This window comes from Heterocephalus glaber, unplaced genomic scaffold, assembly GCF_053883595.1.
Source record: "Heterocephalus glaber isolate CG9 unplaced genomic scaffold, H.glaber_assembly_v1.0 deba00001504, whole genome shotgun sequence".
NCBI lineage: Eukaryota > Metazoa > Chordata > Mammalia > Rodentia > Bathyergidae > Heterocephalus > Heterocephalus glaber.
The window spans coordinates 54963197-54983350 of NW_028258324.1; the positions used below are offsets into that span (position 1 = coordinate 54963197).

The 20154-nt window shown below is 38.0% G+C and overlaps 1 protein-coding gene and 2 pseudogenes across 4 annotated transcripts in view; 2 read left to right on the forward strand and 1 right to left on the reverse strand.

Moving 5' to 3' along the window:
• Nucleotides 1–20154, forward strand: part of Kcnmb2 (potassium calcium-activated channel subfamily M regulatory beta subunit 2) — a 311318-nt gene that overhangs the window by 83016 nt on the left and 208148 nt on the right. The gene's annotated exons all lie outside the window — the stretch shown is intronic.
• On the reverse strand, nucleotides 1918–4175 carry LOC101702001 (kinesin-associated protein 3-like; annotated as a pseudogene).
• Nucleotides 5980–14587, forward strand: LOC147825353 (eukaryotic translation initiation factor 1 pseudogene; annotated as a pseudogene). Its single transcript, XR_015440965.1, has one exon. The product of XR_015440965.1 is annotated as a eukaryotic translation initiation factor 1 pseudogene (transcript).

Below are 20154 nucleotides of genomic sequence, written 5' to 3' on the forward strand. Positions count from 1 at the left end.
TAAAATACCCGACAAAGAACTGATGCTCCATAAATACAGTATTAGTTGCTTTCCCTCAACCCAGAAGGAAAATGGTGAGCTGCAATACTGAAATACTAAAACAGAAAAAAAACTCACACTCTCATGCAATTTATATATCACCAATTGCTCTTACCCAAAGAAATAGGCATAAATCCTACTTTTATTTCAGTGCGATTTTTTGTACTGTTATTGATCCCAGGGCCTTCATAATGAGTTACATCCTCAGCCCATTTTTTCATTTTGAGACAGGGCCTCACTAAGTCACTAAGTTGTCCAGGCTGGGCTCAAATTTGAGATCCTCCTGTGTCCACTTCCCATAGTTCTGGAGTTTAAGGCCTGTGCTACCATGCCTTGTCAAGATCAATGACTTAAAAGATTTTTTTTTTAGCTCAAAGTCTTTATATTGAAGCAGCTGCAAGTACTTTAGCCACTTACTAAAAGTAGATTTAATAGCTAAAGCTTGGAAATAGCCCAAGTGCCAATCAACTGGAAACTGAATAAAGAAGGTGTGGTTTTTTAATAAAATGGAGTACTACTCAGCCATAAAGAATGAGAAACTAGAGAGATTTATAGCTAAATGGATGCATATTGAGGCCATACTCTCAAGTGAAATAAATAGGACACACATGTGTAAATACTGAATAATTTCTCTAGTGTGAGAAACTGAAGGTGTAAATGAGGATTAAAATGATTAAAATGAATAATTGATAATTTGAAATAGGAAGAAAAGGTCCAAAGGGGTAGGAGAAGTGGGAGGGGAAGGGGAAAGGAAAGAAAGGAAAGGAAAAATTATGAGAAAAGGAAAAAATGGAAACAAAGTCTTTGTAAATAGGGACAGGTGGAGGGGCTGAAGGGAGCATAGGGAATGGGGAAAAAATAAGAACCAAGATACATCATGTACAGGTACAAGCACCCAATGATAAAAGTAAATGTATTGTATACCTAAAATGTACCAATAAAAGAATTTAAGCCAAAAAAAAAAGTAGATTAACAGGCAGATGAATGGACAAGAAAACATCCAGAACATATAAAAACAATTATATTAAATCAAAGTGTACCCTTAGGTGCACTGGTCACGCTCAATTACAATATTCATTTTCTTAGTTTTAGGTTTATAATTATAAACCTAAAAGTAGCACCTTTTTTTTCTGTTCATAACACTATAGACTTAAAAACAGTAATAAAAGGAGGAAAGAAAATCTGTAGATTGCTTCATGAGATCTTTGTTCATTTTCCCTCTTTTTTATAAAACCAAGTTTGAGGCCTTTTCTTTTTACCCTTTAACTTACATTTAGAGGAATATAGAAGAAAAACCTATCTTTTATAATCTTCCATCTTAAATTAGTTCCAAGTTCATAAAATATAAACCAAAGATGAAGTTTGGAGAGATAGATTTGACTTACCCATAATCATTTAAGATGTACTACATGCCTTTAAGATCTTCTTTGTGTACTTTTTAAAAAAGACACAGAGAAGAAATAAAAAGGGGGGGGGGGGTGGAATTCCATCCACAGTAAGATTTCCTAAATCAAAGCCCACCAATTTCCCAAGGTCAGAACTGCCACTTTATGTGTATATTGTAGTGTTTGTTTTCCATTCTAATAGCTTTTCAACATTCACTTTTGAGTCTCATGGGAAATGTTATTCATCATCAAGATGTGATTGGATGAGTAAACAGTGTTAGCATCAACTGTACTCAACAGGAGAAAGAAGGTGCTGAAGTTAACCTACAGCAAACAACAGGGAAAATAAGAAACACAGACCCACAATAGTATCAACATGCATTATTATGCGGGGGTCAAAGTTAACCCAACCCACACAGATTTCCTCTAAACTGAGAGTACACACAGAAAGGAACAATTTTATCAAAACCTATACCCACAGCAATAAGGTTTATCAAGGCAGAATCCACAAGCTGTGGTAGAGCATCCAAGACTAGCAACTTGTGGCCCAAAGCCATCCATTCCAAGGCCACCAGGAAATGAATGCCATCCAACTACATCTCTATTTGGAAGGTGATAGTCATTGAAGAAATCTGGACTTCTGGCTCCTCCAGTGGCAATTAATCAATCTGAACTCTAGAAAGGATAGGTCTTTCAAAATTACCTACTTGATGGATATACGGTTCAGTTTGATTATCATCGTACAAGCACTGCTCCCTCTCATCCATTGGACAATGCTCTACCATCTCCAGCCACTGAGTTATGCCAGCCAACTTTTCCCCCTAAGTGTTGTTATCATTCATCATATTTCTTCGTCATATCCTGCTATAATATCTAGTGTATTATCAGATACCTTTTAGATTTTATTATTTTTATCACCCATCAGCTCTATGGGATATGCTAGAGCTTATGTTTCCTTGGTTATGGAATCTCTCATGGTGTGCTGGAAAACCATCTGGTAGAACATATAAATTACCTGATACACAAACTCATCTTCTTGTTGAGCATTTAGCAATTCAGAAAGGGCAGGGATTATTCCAGATTTAGCTAGCAATATAGCATAAGAGTCATCCATAGATACAGTTCCAATCATTATAACCACTTCTAAAACAAGGTCATCTTCTGCAGCACCTGGTTTTAGTTTATGCTCAAGTTATGGAACCAACTTGTACTCCGTAAGAACCAGTTCCAGTCCAAGTCTGGAATGGTTAGATTTGTCAGAGTTCTCAAACATTCTACATAATGAATAAAGAAAATTTTAGGTCCATCATACTGGGCAATGTTTCTAATCATTTTCATCAGTAATGGATCCTTGAACTTCAGAGACCTTTCCAGGAGCAACTTCAGCCCATTTCCTTCACAGATCAGCTATACATTCCTCTTACTAGCAGCAAGACTAATGCCAGAGAGAGATGAGTTCCAAATCAATTCATTGTCTGAACATTCAGAGGACATCTTCATTAATTAGTTAGTGTATGTTAGCATTGATTTAAAGCAATCATCCATGATTATATGGTAAAATACATGTTGCTATTTGTTTGTTGTTTTCTTTGCCTAGAATTGCAGTGAGTTTTGGGAGAAGTCCAATTTCTACCATCTTCTTCCTCAGTCCTGTGTCAAAGGACAGGTTTAGTAAAAGTTGAAGAGTGATATTTAATAAACCTTCATGCACACATGGTATTGGTTTTACCAGTTTTTCAACAATATCCATTTCCACCATATTATTTTTTATTTTCCATAAAAATGTTGAGTGTAAGAATGTTATAACCAGAATAAGAAGCTCAAAACTACCCCAATAAAGAGCTTTCCCAGGGCTGGGGATTTAGCTCAGTGGTGCCACTGCCTGCCTTGCAAGCACAAGGTCCCAAGTTCGATCCTAGGTACCAAAAAAATAAAAGCCTTCCCCAACATATGAACCTCATTCTTATTCCTCATCTTCAGTTCTACACAGGTGTCCTCAGCCAGATTCAGAAGCAAATAAAAAGCTCCTCACAATAACTGTTCTTGTTTTATCACAAGCCCTTGGAATTTTTTAAAGTTTTTTTTTTCGTAATCCTTTTTCAAAGTTTGATTTTTCAAGGTCTTCATCAACAGTCTCCTTAGAAAGTTCTTTCCAAAACTTGTGTCTTTTTAACTCAAGATCAATGATATTCATACACAGAGCTCCAATGTCATAGTGATTACTCCATGAAACTGAGAAATGGTGGAAAAGCAAAAAGAGATACAAATTACTTTTGTAACTAACTGAATGCTTTGCTTCCATTCTTCTCTCAGGACTCTTGCTAGTGCACTGAGGGCACTTTTATTTAATTGTAGTTCTTCCAAGTTATCAAGATTTTGAGCAAGCTGCAAGATTAAAACAGAACCCCAAAGCTTGTCAGAAATAGCTGCATACAATAACTCTGTATTCATCCATGTCATTAATGCTGGCAACTCCATCAATCTCCGTTCCTTCAAAAGGAAATGGATTTTTAGGTTTTCTTGATTTTTCTTTTCTTTTTTTCTTTTCTTTTCTTTCTTTTTTCCTGACAATGAATCATGCTGCTCAGCCAATAGTACAGCAGCTATTCCATTTCATTTAGTTTTGAGGGATGAGTAAATATCACTTTCCATGCCAGGGAAATTCTGTGTTGGCACTGAGGTCCTTCAGACAATTTTTTGGTGTTCCTTCCATTCTCCCAAAGTGGGATTTCCCATTTCTCCACTTTATATTGAATAAGTGCTTTATCTAATAGATGTCCATCAGTATTACTTCCTTTAACTTTCCTTTGGTGATATGGGTGTCCTCCCCTTGCGTGGCACTCCCGGCGGTGACACTTGGAGGCCAGCATATCTGCTCACCCTTCCTAAGGTGCATGCACCCCCTTAGTTGATTTCTTTTCTTGTTTATATAGTTTGAAACTCATCTGGAATGAAAGTTATTATTTAAAACCAAAAATTAATTCCCAACTCACAGAGCCAAAGCTCTTACTTTTTAAAAAAGCCAACTTACCAGTTTTTCTTTCATGGGTTGTGCTTTGGGTATGATACCTAAAAATTCATCATCAAATTCAAGGTCACCCAGATTTCTCCTGTGTTTTATTTTAGAAGTTTCACAGTTTGCATTTAGAGACATGCTCCATTTTGAGTTAATTTTTGTGAAAGGGTTTCTAGGTTATTTCCTCTCCTCCCCCCCCAATATTATCTAACACCATTTATCATTGAAAATACTATCTTTTCTCCTTGGTTTTCTTTGCTTCTTCATCAAGGATCAATTGACTATTTGAGTTCATTTCTAGGCTCTTAATCTGGTTCTACTGACCTATATGTCTAATATTTCACCATATCACATTGTCTTGATTAACTCTAGTCTTGAAATCAGGTCGTATGAGCCCTCTAACTTTGTTCTTTTTCATTTTTTTGTTAATAATTCTAGGATCTTTGTCTTTCCATGTAAACATTAGAGTTAATAATATCTACAAAATAGCTTTTGGGGATTTTTTTTTTTGTACTGGGAATTGAACTCAGGACTGCATGCTTGCTAGACAGGTGTTGTGCCTCTGAGCTACATCCCAGGCCCTCTTTTGGGGATTTTGGCTAGAATTTTTTAACCATAGATCAAATTGGAGAAAATTGATGTCTTAGCAGTATCAAATCATCTGATCTATGCATGTAGAATATCTTTCCATTTATTTAGATTATCTTTAATTTATTTTTTCAAAGAGCTTCACAGTTTCCACAAATAGATCCTACACATATTTTGTTAGATTTATATCTAACTCTTTTCTTGGTGCAATTGTGAATAGTATTGTCTTTTAACTTCAAATTCCATTTATTTGTTGCTTGTAAATTGGAAAAAAAATGACCTTTGCACATTAACTGTGATTCATATAACCTTCCTGTAATCACTTACTAGTTCTAAAAGCTTTGATTTTAGTCAATTGTGTGAGATTTTTTTATGTGGAAAATTATAAGATCTATTAATAAAGTTTTGAGGTTTTTTGCTAAATTGTATACATTTTAGTTTTCTTATCTTACTGCAGTAGCTAGGACTTTAAATATGTTGTTAAATAGAGGTGAGACAGGAAATTCTTGTCTTGTTCTTAATCATCTCGCCACTAAGTATGATGTTAAATACAGGTCTTCTGTACATGTTCCTTACCAACTTGTAAAGGTTCATTTGTACTTCTAGTTTGTTGAGAGTTTGTATCATGAATGGAAAGATCTCATTTGTAAAGACTCAAACTTTCCTTTTAACTTCTTTATCTTTGTATGTGTCTAAGTTATGCTTACTTGTACGTTTTATTTTTATATTCTTGGTTCCTAAAGTGGCATAATTAAGCCATCTGGAGATTTTTATAAGACTTACTAAATAGCTACAATTTTTACCCCTAGGTAAAATAAATTACTGCAATCGTGTATAATAACACAGTAGTTTATTCTAAGTATCTCTGAGATTTGTTGGGGGAAAATAATCAAGATAGAGCTTCTGTGGTTTTTTTTACAAACATGACTTACAGCAAGTGTACACTGTAGATTCATATACAAGTACTTTGACATTGGGTTTGTGAGTAAAATAGTGGAAATAGTCTCCAAGAAAAAGATGAAGTCTCCAAGATAAAAGTAAATGTTTTTCCTTTTCTAAAAAGAGTTGCTTATGATAAACAGCAGTTTAATAGGGTGAATATAGAATGAAGATCAGAGTTGTAGCCAGCTTCATTCATGAAGCAGTTGTACAATCATGGGCAAATCAGGCGACACTTCTGTAGTCCTGTTATCTCATTTCTTAAGTGCAATGACAATATCACCCACCACCACCACCATGTGGTTCCCACCTACTTTAAAATAATGGATGTTGTAGCCTGGAAATTTAGTTCAGTGGTGTTGTGCCTTCCTGGCAAGTCCAAAGTCCTGAGTTCCATCCCCAGATCCGCAAAAAATAAAAGTAAAGAAATAAAATAATGGATGTAGCCCCAGTCACTGAACCGCCGCCTAGGACTTAGCTGCCTCCCCCTTGAGCCCCCTGCTTCCCGGTGATCCGTTCCCCCCCGCCCGCCTTCTCCCGCAGCCGCCTTCCGCAGGCCCTTTCCACCTAGGAAAAGGAATCGTATCGTATGTCCGCTATCCAGAACCTCCACTCTTTCGACCCCTTTGCTGATGCAAGTAAGGGTGATGACCTGCTTCCTGCCGGCACTGAGGATTATATCCATATAAAAATCCAACAGAAAAATGGCAGGAAGACCCTTACCACTGTCCAAGGGATCACTGATGACTACGATAAAAAGAAACTGGTGAAGGTGTTTAAGAAGCAATTTGCCTGCAATGGTACTGTAATCGAGCATTCAGAATATGGAGAAGTAATCCAGCTCCAGGGTGACCAACGCAAGAACATATGCCAGTTCCTGGTAGAGATTGGACTGGCTAAAGACAATCAGCTGGAGGTTCATGGGTTTTAAGTGCTTGTGGCACATTGAAGCTTAAGTGAGGATTCCTTGCAATGAGTAGAATATCCCTTCTGTCCCTGGTCACGAGTTTAAAAACCTCACGGCTTGTATAATGTAACCATTTGGGGTCCACTTTCCCTTGGACTAGTGTAACTCCTACATGCAATAAACTGAAAAGAGCCAGGCTGTCTAGTCTGGAAGTCCCTCATTTGACCAGAACTCACGCAGTAGGGGCCGGCAGTGTGCAGCCTGAACTGGCAGTGCCCTGATGTTCCAGGAGGGCCCCGAGAGCGCAGGGTGAGACGGTGCGTGGCGGCGCCACTAGAGGGAGCCCTTGGTCTCACGCCACCAGGTGACAACTGGGGACCCTCCCCAGCAAGGCAGTGACACCCAGCTGGCTGCCGGGGGCTTGGGGACCACACAGCCTAGCTAAGGACACCAAACCGCAGCACGAAGGGCCAGCCCGTTGCAGTTAAACTTCTGACAAGGGAACAAACCCACCTGACTGACTGGCAGTGTAGCCGGCAACCGCTTGCTCCCCGCTCGCACCAGCTCCCCAGCGCCATGTGAAGTAACAACTGGTTTTGGTTTTTTCTCCCAGTTTTTGTTATGTAATGTATTTAAGCCCTAATTTAAATAAAACTTGAAAAAAATAATGGATGTAAAATAGCCTTTTATAATTTTCGAGTGAAATAGAAATGAGAAGAGCTACTATCATCAGAAGTGTAAGTTAGGAAGAACGTACTCTGAGATTCTTTCATCAGATTTTTACATTAGCGCAATATTATTTCCTGGGATTTCCACTTTTGCTAGATTCCATTGCTAGACTAAAAATCATGTAGGGTGATCAGGTCTCTAAAGTTTACAAACTTATCACCAATTCAAAGTCTAGCCAGATCACACCAGCATGCAAATGCTGCCGTGTATGAGTTTGTCTTATTTGATTAACTTTTTATCTGGTCAAATGAGCTGAGCAGTCATTTAGTGGCATTCATGGTGGTGGATTTGGAATCAGAGGGTCAAAATAATTGCCTGTTTTCCATGGCATGGAAATAACCAGCTCTGCTTTCACCACTTGTGCAAGGTATTTGACACAGCAGAGTCAATTATTATCCTTTCCATGGCTGACACTGAGCTCCAGCCATGTTCTGGGTACCATACAGATAAAGCAGAGATTAGATGTCAGGTCCTTGTTGCACACTTACCATGAAGTACAACTCATCAATAAAAGGGGATGAGCTATTCCAGCCCACAGACTGAATGAACCTGATGGAAATTATGATGAATGAAAAAAAAAAGCTAATCTCAAAAGGATACGTACTGTGTTTATGGAACTTTCAGGAAATAACATAATCGTAGAGGTGGAGAATGGATTAGTGTTTGCCTGCGGTTAAGGAAGGGAGTGGAGGGCATAGAGCTGACTTTAAAGAGATCGCAGGAGAGAGTCTTGGGATGATGATACAGTTGTTTATGGTAGTGGTCACACATGGCCAAACATGGGATACAATTGTATAGTATTGCATACATGTGCATACACACATAAGTGTGTGTTTAACTGATGAAACCTCAATTCGCTCTCTGGATTGTAGCAATGTCAGTTTCTTGGTTTTTATACTTTTATAGTGCATATTAGTTATATATAGTGCTAATACTAGAAGAGATGGGAGACTTTCTTGCATGTTTCCTTCCAATCTCCTGTAAATCTATAATTATTTCAAAATAAAAAGTTCAAAATATATGAGGTCCATGTGCTCCAGGAGCTAAAAGTCAAGTATCTTTCCTTTACTCAGAAAAAATAAAACAGAACTTTCCAGTCACAGAAATGCCTGAAGTTTCAGACCCTTCTTTATTTTTTCTGGGAGACTTTAGGGTTTCCCCAGACTTCTTTCACCACCCACTGCCTGCCAGGTCACTGCTGCACAGATCTGAGTGCCTGTGAAGACTCCAAGTCTTTCTCCAGTGCTATTGTCCCTCTAAAGCTAACTTTGCCCATGAGGCTACTAGAGAAATAAGGAACTCTCTTCCCCATCCCTCTTTATACACCATACCATTAGATATCCACACAGCCTTCTCAGAAAACTGCCCCCCTGCTACAAACCAGAAGGTCCGCCAGTTCTACCATACTGCCAACTGCATCTGGTTGTCAAGAATACTTTTAGGGTCTAGAAGGATTGATAATGCCTTGCAAGTCAAAAATAAAGTACTTACCCAGAGCACCTAAATCAGGGACAAGTCCCACAATGGTAGTACTTGACTGAAGGTAAAAGAGAAACTCACAGGTTGAAGGAAGCTGGAGAGAATCCCAGGCTAAAGGAGCCCATGCTCAACAACATTGAGAAACCACACGTGGCTGAGGGAGGAAAGTGGCTTATTATTGCAGTGCTGAGGCTGGTGGGGTGGGGTGACACAGATGTCCACTGGAAAATAACTGTACTAACTTCTGAAATTTATATCCCTCATGATGCCATGTGACTGCAGAGCATGCTTAGACACAAATCTACAAGAACTTCTTTTGCCCACCCTGAGACACCTGGAAACTGTCTGCCTGGCTTGGCAGGCCCTCTTCAGCTGTGAACAGGAGAGGGGTGATCATGGAAGGCTGAGAATGAGCTGCTTTTGCCCTGATGTGTTCACAGACTGTCCTTATAATAGTGTATGTATATATGCTCTCAGTGTTACTTTTCTCTCATGGCTGAGACAAAATACCCAACACCCAAAGTTGGAGAGGAAGGGGTTTATTTGGTTTAAGTTCGTAGAGGTTTCAGTCCATAATTGGCCGACTCTAAGGCAGAGATGACAAACAACCATGCCAGAGCAGAAACAACATGGCATGCACAAGGTAGCCAAGCAGCATCTTTCTGCCCCTTTTATCTTATTCAGACTATCAGGATTAGGGCAGTGCCAAACTAATCACTCACATGTAGTGATTTAGTAATCACATGCCCTTAACCCCAGCCCAGCATCACATGTTCCAGATTCAACTACCTCTGAAAAAGAAAGCCCTATCTCATCTGCGTGAGGCTTTGGGGTGACATCTAAACACAAACTGCAACATATGCATACTACCAGCTTCCCCTCTTAGTTTTATTTCCACTATAGACCCACCTTTCACTTGTAGACTATCCAAGATCATGAGGTAGAGTAGCAGGCAAGCATCCTCTTGTGAATGAAGTACAAGACTCTGGACCAGATGATCTCATTCTGAACCAAAATTCTATGTCCCTTGCAAACTATGTGTATTTAGGCAAGTTCATTTTATTGAGCCTGAGTTTACCCACCTATAGAATAGGAATAGGATTATCACACAGAACTGTTGTTACATTAAATAAAGAACTCTAAGTGAAGATGTCTTTCACAGGTCTTAGCAGCCGAGATATGTTCTTGTTTTCAAAATTTTGGCTGTTTTTCTAATGGCAGTCCCCTCTCCTTTGTTCAAGATCCAAGAGTCTCATATTTTTCTCTCACTGCCTTTCATATTTGGAATCCTCAAGAAAAGCAAACTCCTGGTAGGATTCCAGTGTCAGTTATTTCTTTGGAAGGGGAAATAAATACCTGTGAGAGAGAAACAAATTAACTCCCAGATGGAAAGGCAGACAGTAAAGGGAGCAATATCAAGCCAGCTGTTTCCACAGGCCATTGATGTAGAATCTCTCTCCAGGGAGGCCCTAGAGGCCAGCAAGGACACCAGTTCTGTCTATCCAGTCACCAGCTAGGGGTTCTCCTGGTGGGGCATTAATGACAATTCTACCTTATGGAGCACACAGAAAAGGAGGCTCTGAGGGCCGGAGCAAGGCCTCGAGCAAAACAGGCAGATGTGCACACTAGGCAGGTGGAGAGTGGACTCTGGCTACTGTTGTAAGAAAGGGAATATGGGGGGAAGCACAGTATGAAAGGGTCTGAGATATATATGTATATATATGTATGTAAGATCATTATGTTACTGTGCATATTTGAATTTTAACAGAAAAAATAGTACAATACAATTAACAGCTTTAATCAAATTTTCAGCACCTCTTTTGGGGGGGGTGGCTTTTATAAGCTGCCTCCATCAAACACATTACACATATTTTTTCCAGCTAAGAGTAAGACCAGCTGCCATCTCTGGTATCCATCTGTATACATTAACCTGCATCCAAAGTTATCACTTTTAAAAGAAAAACTTCTCATCTAAACACAAGAAAATTGGATTTGGATCACAGAAGATGATCTTGTGCAGAGAAGTGGGTCTGAGAACATTCATTTCCTGAGGGCGTCTGTGTCCCTGCCTAAATGATAGTCCTGGAGAGATCGTTTGGAGATCACAGGGAAATCAAACAGCTGTAGGGCAGAGCCCAAGGCACATCGCCACCTGCGCCAGGCAGTAGACTCTATTACAGGGTTAGAAATGGGAAAATATCTGGCAATGGCTCAATATCTGCAACATGGGTTTAAATGAATAATCAGGCATATTAATTTGTTTCCTGAACATCATAATGCTTAGTTTAACTCATGACTTCATTTGGATAGAGTTGGTATAATTTAGCTATGCTGGCCAGAAAAGAGGAGACTGCATCTCTAAGGGACAAATAGCGTCTGTTTCTCTGACCTAAAGGAAGATAAAAAGGAAACAGTGATGGGCAATGGGTGTTGATGCTGTAGCCCAGGGAAAACACAACATTTGCTGTGAAGAAGCCAGGATCTGCTATCATAAGCACTGTGAGAGCCACTCCTTTAAGACAGCAGCTCTGAGAATTAGTCAGGACTATAGAAAAGAGGGTGCTGGAAGCATTCTGTGGCATCAGTCTCTCCTACCACAAAGCTGGAGAGTAAGTTACTGGTGTGTTGCACACTTAATGAACTTGGTTTTGCCATGATAACATAATTCATTGAAGAACATTTCTCTTCCACTCAATAAGGAGAAAAATGACTTCAATAAAACTATGCCAGGTCCACAGATACATTATCTTTATTAGAAAGACATTTTCAGTAGTAAAATTTGTTATACATTCAGATAATTAATCTCTTGAATCAACCTCTCCTTATATATTATTGTTGGATAAATGCTGAAAAGCTTTGAGGAAAACAAATATGATCTTATACTGTAATTGAAAATAGATGTAATAAAGAAGACAGCTATAAAGTCTGTATTTTGATTCTGCAGCATCCATTTATCATCTGTCCAATACTGAGTTATGACCCATAGCTCACTTCTGCTGCACTTCTTTGGCTTGTATGTATGATGATGGCCATTGTCAGGATAAGGTAAAGAGGGAAGATACCTATCAGGTGGCTGGAGTTTACTACCTGTACACTTTTTCTACCTTTCTCTTCTAATATTCTTGAAATACACTTGTAGCTAAATTTGAAAACTAAAATAAATGAAAAAATGGCATAGCTACTTTCTATCAAGATAAAGCAATATCTTGTAATTAAAAGACCTCTTGTATCAAAACACCCTAAGTTAAAATCTTGTTTTCACCACTTATAAGTCTAAATAGGTTACTTCAATTCTCTAAATCCAAGTTTCATAATACAAAATACAAATGGGAAACCCTACACTATAATGTTTTGATGACCACATGAGAATGTGTCATTCACCTACAGCAAATTAAGTACTTAATAGCTAAGTAGCCTTTATTCTTTGTTCTTTTAGATAATCATATCAGCTATCATGGGCCACCAATAACATTTCAAGGTCCTACAGATATTAAAATTAACAATATAGATATGATTCTGACTCTATTAAAATTCAGTGGGGAGAATAACCATGGAAACAATATTTACTAAACACTTATGAAGAATAAGGGTCTCATTTTCAGTCAAATGATTAAAGACAGTGATTTGTTATTTTCAAGCATAATATCAGCAATATTCCAAGATAATAATACATCATTTATTTTATTTATACAGTATTAATTTTTTTACTTCAAACACACAAAATATAGTCATTCATATTTCTTAGCTCATGAAACATTTTCACCATAAGTCCATGCAAAGGTCTGTGTCTGCCTTTGTGCCTTTTCAATGTCCATTCCATTCTTCTCTGTACCATAGGCATCACTCTAACATAGTTACTGCATGTCCATCCATCCTACTCACACACACTCATTTAGAACTACATGTGTTCTTGAAATAGGTGTGCCATTGTGCTCCTGTTGAGCTGCATTTTTAATCTGGAGTGTCCACAAAAGGTGCATGAGAGGAAAGACCTGTGCCTGGCTATGGCACTAGGGGAAGGGAGCGGTATCTTTGGGGGGTGACTGTTCACTGATATGTGCCCACCAAGGGGACTGTGAGATCCTGGCTTCTTTTTCCTTTGTTCCTGGCCACGATATTAATGAGCCTCCTCCACTCCGAACTGCCCACCACGATGCGCTCCCTTGCCACTGGCCCAAAGCAACAGGAACAGCTAACCACCAACTAAAATTTTCAACACTGTGAGCCAAAATAAACTTTCCTCTTAAATTTGTTATCTTGGGTATTTTGTTACAGTAACGGAATGCTGACTAGCATAACATATGACAAATATGAAAGTATTAAGTTGTAATTAAGTTGTTCTCTGAACACTGTTGCAAAGTGAAGGATTCTGTTTTCATATAAACCTGACTTCCATCAAAATGCCTCTTAGTATCCCACAATAGGCATAGATCACATTTACTTATCTGATCTCATAGCACTGGGTATCAAAGTTGCTTCCCTCCTTGATGCTGTAACAAATATAAGTGCACACCAGTCCGCACATCTCATTATGAATCTATTAAGGAGATATATAGCCAGGTGCCAGGATTTGCAGATTTGAGTTACAGATAGATTGCTTCATCATTTTCCATTTCCCAGCATCATTTACAAAGCACGCCACTTTTTGATGTGCTAATAGCTATAGTATGATAGATGTACTCTGGTATTTCATTGTGTTTTAAATTTTCATTTATCTAGATAATTGTGATATTACTCATATCTTAAATTATTAAATTAATCACAGCCCTTGGAACATTGCACATAGATATCCCATCTTGTAAACTGTCCAATCATCCCATTGCTCATTATTTTCCTGTTTCCTGACAGTTCTAATCATTTGTAATCCCCTAAATGGCTTAAATATTAGTCTTTGTCTGTTTTATACTTTTTAAGAAATTTCTAACAGTGTTTCCTTCTGATAATTTTGTCTGTGTGCTATTTGATGGAATAGCACCATTTTAATGTGAATTTTAATGTACTTTGATGTAAATCAATCTATCACCTTTGCTCTTCATATTTTAAGTTCCTTAGAAAGGAAATTCCTCTCCACCTAAAATTCGCAGAAATATTCTCAAATATCATCATCTATAATCCTTTTATTTTTGTTATTCTTGTTTAGAATTTTTTTTTTTTGGAGGCAGTATCTCACTTTGTTTCTGAGGCTGGCCTTCTACTCCTGGGCCCAAGAGGTTCTCCTGCCTCAGCCTATAGGACTACAGATACATACCACAATGCCAAGCTTTAGGACTTATTTCAATTAGAGACTTTTTACATATGATATGATACGATATGATATGATGATATGATGATATGACACAATACAATATGATATGATATGATATAGAACTCCACTTTTCCCACATAATCAACCAATTCTCCCTCCATTTATAAAGTAATACATCTTTCTATTGACTTGTGTAGCTATTTATAACATATAACTCTGTTGTCGTTAATATGCTTTAAATGTCTAGACTTCATTAATTTAATAACACTATTTATTTAATATTGGTAAGGTAGTTTCCCTTCCTTGCTTTCTTTTTTTAAAATTGTCTTTGATATCTCTGGATTTTTTAATTCTTCAGAATTTAATTCTCTGGATTTTTAAAAGTTAACTCACTAAGTTTTCCTTCAAAATCTTGGTGGTAGGGCCAGGGATTTAGCTCAGTGGTTCTAATGCCTGCCTTGCAAGTGCAAGGTCCCGAGTTCGATCCCCAATACAAAAAAAAAAATCTTGGTAGTATTTTAATTGAATTTACATCAGAAGATTAAATGACATTAATTTAGGAATTCTTGATACTGTTACAACAGGATCACATCTGTAAACATAGTACTATAAGGCCAGGGATTTAGCTTAGTGATGCTACCACCTGTCTCGCATGCTCAAGGTCCTAAGTTTCATCTCTAGTACAAAAAAAAAAAATAGTACTATCACTATATATTCAGGTTTCTTTCATACTCTTTAATAAGATTTTACAATGGGATTATGCATTCTTAGAGTAATTTCTATGTAGATAATATGTACTCACAGTTTTTGATAATATACTTTCTATTTGATTTCTGCTAACATAAAAAATAAGTTCTCTTTATGGCTACTAAATTTGCTAAACAGGTTATCAGTTTGGATTATTTGTGGATTCTTTTTTGTGTTTAACATAAATATTTGTATCATCTTCAAATGCCAATAACTGTCATTTCCTTCTCACCCCTTGTTCCTTTATTCTCACTTTTTATTTCATAGCCAGAATAACATACACTGTACTGAACAGTGGGAGAAAGTGGCCACTCTTTTTTGAGCCTGACTCTAAAGCAGGCTCAAAGATGTTTATTAAGATGTTTATTCCAGGGTTTTGGTAGAGACAGTTTTTAGAAAGTTAAGGAAGGGCTAGCTCTCTAAGACATTTTCAAGTACCATAAACTTCTTTATCAAGGGGTTTTGATCTGCATTAAAAGTAACAATATGCTTGTATTAATTTTAGGCCATATATTAGTATATGAGATTGCATTAATTATTGTTCTTATCAAGTCATCATTATTAAACCATGCTTGATTATGGTTTCCATAAATTATACTGTTGGATTTGGCTAGCTATTATTTCACTTGCAACTTTTGCATCAAGAACCACCAGTGACATTGATCTGTAATATGTGTGTGTGCATACGTGTGCTATTTATCTGTGTTGGGTCTCAGTGTTACACTAGTGTCATGAAATTAGACAATTTTAACTATTTTTCCTCTAAAACCTCTTCTAGAAGACAGAAATGACCTATTTCTTGTGTGTTTGGTTTAGCTTATCTGTGAAATGGATGGAACCTGGGAGCTTTAGCTTACAGACCTCCAAGTGCCTTCTTGAACCAACTGTAGCACTTTATACATTTCCAGAAATATATATGTACCAAAAATATATATGTACATATCCATTCATTCCATTCAAACTCATTAGCATACAAAGATTTACTGTACTCTTTTCATTATATTCTTCAGTGTTTTTATATCTGTGACTATTTCCCTTATTTCATTCTGGATCTCATGTTTTTTCATCTTCCTAAAAAAAATTAGTCTTGTTGTTAGGTTGATTCCTCTTGTTTATCTTTTCCAAGAAGACTTTGGTTTTACTTCAGCAAATTTATAAAGTACTTTGAAGGGTAGTAAAAGTATCTCATGTCAACATATGAGGGACACAGCTAAAATAGTATTTACAGGAACTATAAATCAATGAGATAGAGAACCACAACAAACAATAGCTTAAATGGACCATTTATACTTTTCAAAACACTTTTATATGTGTGATATCTCTTGAGGCATGACTTTCAACCTTATTCTAATACTTGCAGTAGGAGAAAAAAACTGGAATTTTTGTTTGTTTTTGTTGCTTTGGTTTGCAAAAAGGTCTTACTGTACAAGCTGGCCTCAAACTCCCATGATCCTCGTGCCTCAGCCTCCTTAGTGTTGGGATTACAGGTGTGCACCACCACACCTGACCACTTTTGTTGTTTTGTTTTTACAGTGTTGAGAGTTTTGATGAGGAAAGATATATAGAAGCAGAGATATTTTAACTAGAAAAAAGTAAGGTGAAGCTTTATTATTGTTTTATGGGGAGATGGGCAAACACACTTGTTTTAGGCAGTAAGCTCTATCCTCAGCCTGAATAGTTTTAGTTCTTGGCTATTTCACTTCATGCCATATCATCTTGATGTCTTTAGGTCACTGTTTCCTCATTTGCAACATGGGGAGTACAGTGCTTCCTATCTCAGAGAGAAGTGAGGAGAATTAAGTGAGGTAAAAATAAGTATATAATGTGCTCATCACAATGTTCATTAAATATTAGCTCTTTCTCTGCTCTGTAGAGGGCTTAGTAAAATGTATTATATTTAAATACTTCCTTCCATGGGAAATAAAATCTTAGACAAACTAATAGTGTGAGCTTTAGTATTCATTTTAATTCTCCTGTAAATGTGGTAGCACTATGTAAATAAGATTATACCAAAATCCCAACTTAAAGTGGTATACGGCAGCTTCAAACCACAGATGAGAAATTCAATAACAAATAGTTGATGCCAAGTGATCTCATCCACAAGTAGATAGAGGAATCAAAAATGAAACATCACCACAGTTGCCCAGATAGAGTATGGTGAAATTGAAAGAGAAAGCCTTTTAAAGTAACTGGAAACACGTACAAGGAGAATAAAGACCTCCCTTAGTTGATTTTCCTTTGAGCTTTCCCAGTCTTTTCTGAAGAGTATTTTCAGGAAAAGCGAAAACAAGATGAAGAGAAAATGTTGGAAGAAGGCAGCCCATCACCAGAGGCAATGGTACTGTTGTTTGCTGGTCTGAAGAGTCCAGAAGCGCCGAGGGTCCAGGCCTTTGTCTCAGGTGGCACCAGCTAGCAGTACCCAGCTTCCTCCTTGGTCTCAGAAACCCATACTTCCTAAACAGATGACAAGCTCCTATGAGGATTCCCTCCAGCCTATGCTGGAAGGTAATTCATGTAAAGTTGGGAGCTTCTCAAACTCCCAAAGTTTCACAACCTGCCATCAGAACTGACTCCTCCCAGAGGTTCCAATCATAGCAGAGTCAGTTCCCCTAAAGGAACTGACACTAAAACAAAAGACACTAAAGAAAACCAGCGGAACTGGATATGTTCTCTACAAGGGAAACCCTTAAAAGACAGTGTTTCCCTTTTAAAAATGGCAACAATCATCTCCTATTCAGACAACTAAATATGATATAAATATGATTTTTTAAAACAGTCTTATAGGTAAATAGGACCTAGAAAGTGCCAAGTAAGACCTTAGTCATATTACATGAGTATAAATGCTTAACTCCTTCTGATATATCTTCACAGACTTCTACATGCAAGTAGAAATCTATTTCTGACAACCAACTCCAGCAGAATGGAAACTGAGAGTTTCCAAAAATGATTCTCCAGAAACAGGCAAGCTCTTTTCTTTCATAGGTTAATAAGAATTAATGCTAATGAATGCTGAATTAAAATGACATTCTTATAAAGTGGAAATTATCACCTGAGAATTCATCTTGAATTATGGTATTCTAGTATATGTCAGGATTGTGTTAATCAGTTTAATAGAAAAGGTGACAGGGTGTTCTCACAAGCAGCAAAAGGAATGCTGTATTCATTCAGCCTATGTTCCAAGTCTCATGTGTGAAGCATGAATAGCATAAATAGCATAAATCAAAATGATTAAAACATATCTTCCTTAGAGTACAGAAAAAGAAGCAGGCACAGCAGAAGCTTAAAAGAGAAAAAAGGCCTTCAGTGGGAGCCACATGTAGGATGTGTCCTTCTGAGTTTTCACCAGTTGAGTAACTACTATGTGCTGGCCTTCGGCTGCCTGCTAGAGAGTTGCCTTCTGTCCCTCTGAGCCTCAGTTATCACAACCTCCCTGCAGGATGAGGAAATGAGGCTTGTGGGGTGAAGGCAACTTGTGCACATTCCACAGCCAGTAAATGGCAGAGCCAATATCGAATCTCAGGCTGATTCCAGAGCTCGTGCACCTTCTCTTCTGCTATTCTGCCTTCCAAGGGCTCTTGCTCCACATGGGACAGGCCTCTAACTTCAATTGTCTGGCCTCCAGTGTTCTTCCCAAATGCTCTGCATTCTTTGGAAAATGTCTGTGGTTGTCTTTAGTTGCTGGATCCAAGTTTACCACAGTTTAGATTTGAGCTCTCTTGCTGCCAGCAGAGAAGGTGAACTGACCTGGGAAACCCCAGTTCTAACCTTATGTGACCTTGATCAAGCATATCATTGCTCTAAATCCTGGTTTTTACCTGTGAAATGGAGTGGTGGTCATACCAACATCACAGGAACTCATTTTTAAATGAGGGAACACACAGTGAGCTTTTCATCAGTGGATCCTTGGGCCTGTGGCCTGTAATCAGTTGTACTTTTACTTCAGAATTATTGTTTTATTTCACACCCTTCCAGGTTTCTAACATTGACCTGGCCCCATATTGCCAATATTTCCATCTTGGAATTGACACTTTAGAATCCCATCCCACTCAAATGTACGGAGGAAGTCCAGGAAAGGGAAAGAAGGAAAGAAAGAGAAAATGAAGAATGAGAGGAGGGGTGAGCACTGTAATCAGCAACAAACTCAAGATCTTATAAAAAATGCACTATTTTCTCAGCCCACTTGTCAGGCTTCCAAAGTACACACTTTAAAAATCAAGTTTTCCTCATAATAACAAAAAGTTGCTCCAGCAAGCTGCTGGTGTTTTCATCACGAAGCAATTGAAGTCCAAGCCATCTGTTCATGAAAGATAAATGGACCTTCATTATCAAATTATGGCAAAGTTGCCTTTTCTCCAGCACCTAAACTTCACGTTCTCTGAAAACTCATCTTAACAGTTGCTCCAAGACTTTCCTAACACCTTGTGCTGATCACTCTCTTCCTTTGCTTTCTTTTCCTTTGAGCTAAGACATCTGTGTCACATTCTGCACTGGTTTAAAAGCTGAATTTCTTGGCTGACTAACTGGAGTATGTGTGAGTGTCTCCCAACCTAGAGGAAATCCATTCCAGCCAGCAGACAGAAAGCAGAAATCATTGCGCCTCTTGTTTTCCTTACTTCTCCCAAACCTCCTGTAGTACCATGGGTAGCACAAAATGCTAAATCAATGATGCCCAGAATAATAAAACACTTAAAGGACTCCTCAAACAACTACACCAAAGGTTTACAATATGCCTAGAAAAAAAAAAAGGATACGCTCACTAAGTCTGGCATGCACAGTGCTGACTGAGCATTAATAATATACTTGGGAGACAATTTCCATACTATCAGACTACGGAAGATACCAAGTTATTTCGAGGCAGGTGGCTGAACTTGAGCCACAAGAGAATTTTAGTAGCAAAGTGAAAAGAGCTTCAAAAAGACATGCATCTCCTTTTGGCCACTTCCCTGCTAAAAAGGTTTTCCCAAAGCAAGAGGCTAAGGAAGTTTTTAACATTTCAAATAGCAAAATCAACTCATCCATGAAGCAGTCACTCTGGAATTCTGTGCATGTCACCAGATTGGAGGCTAGATCCGATGTGACA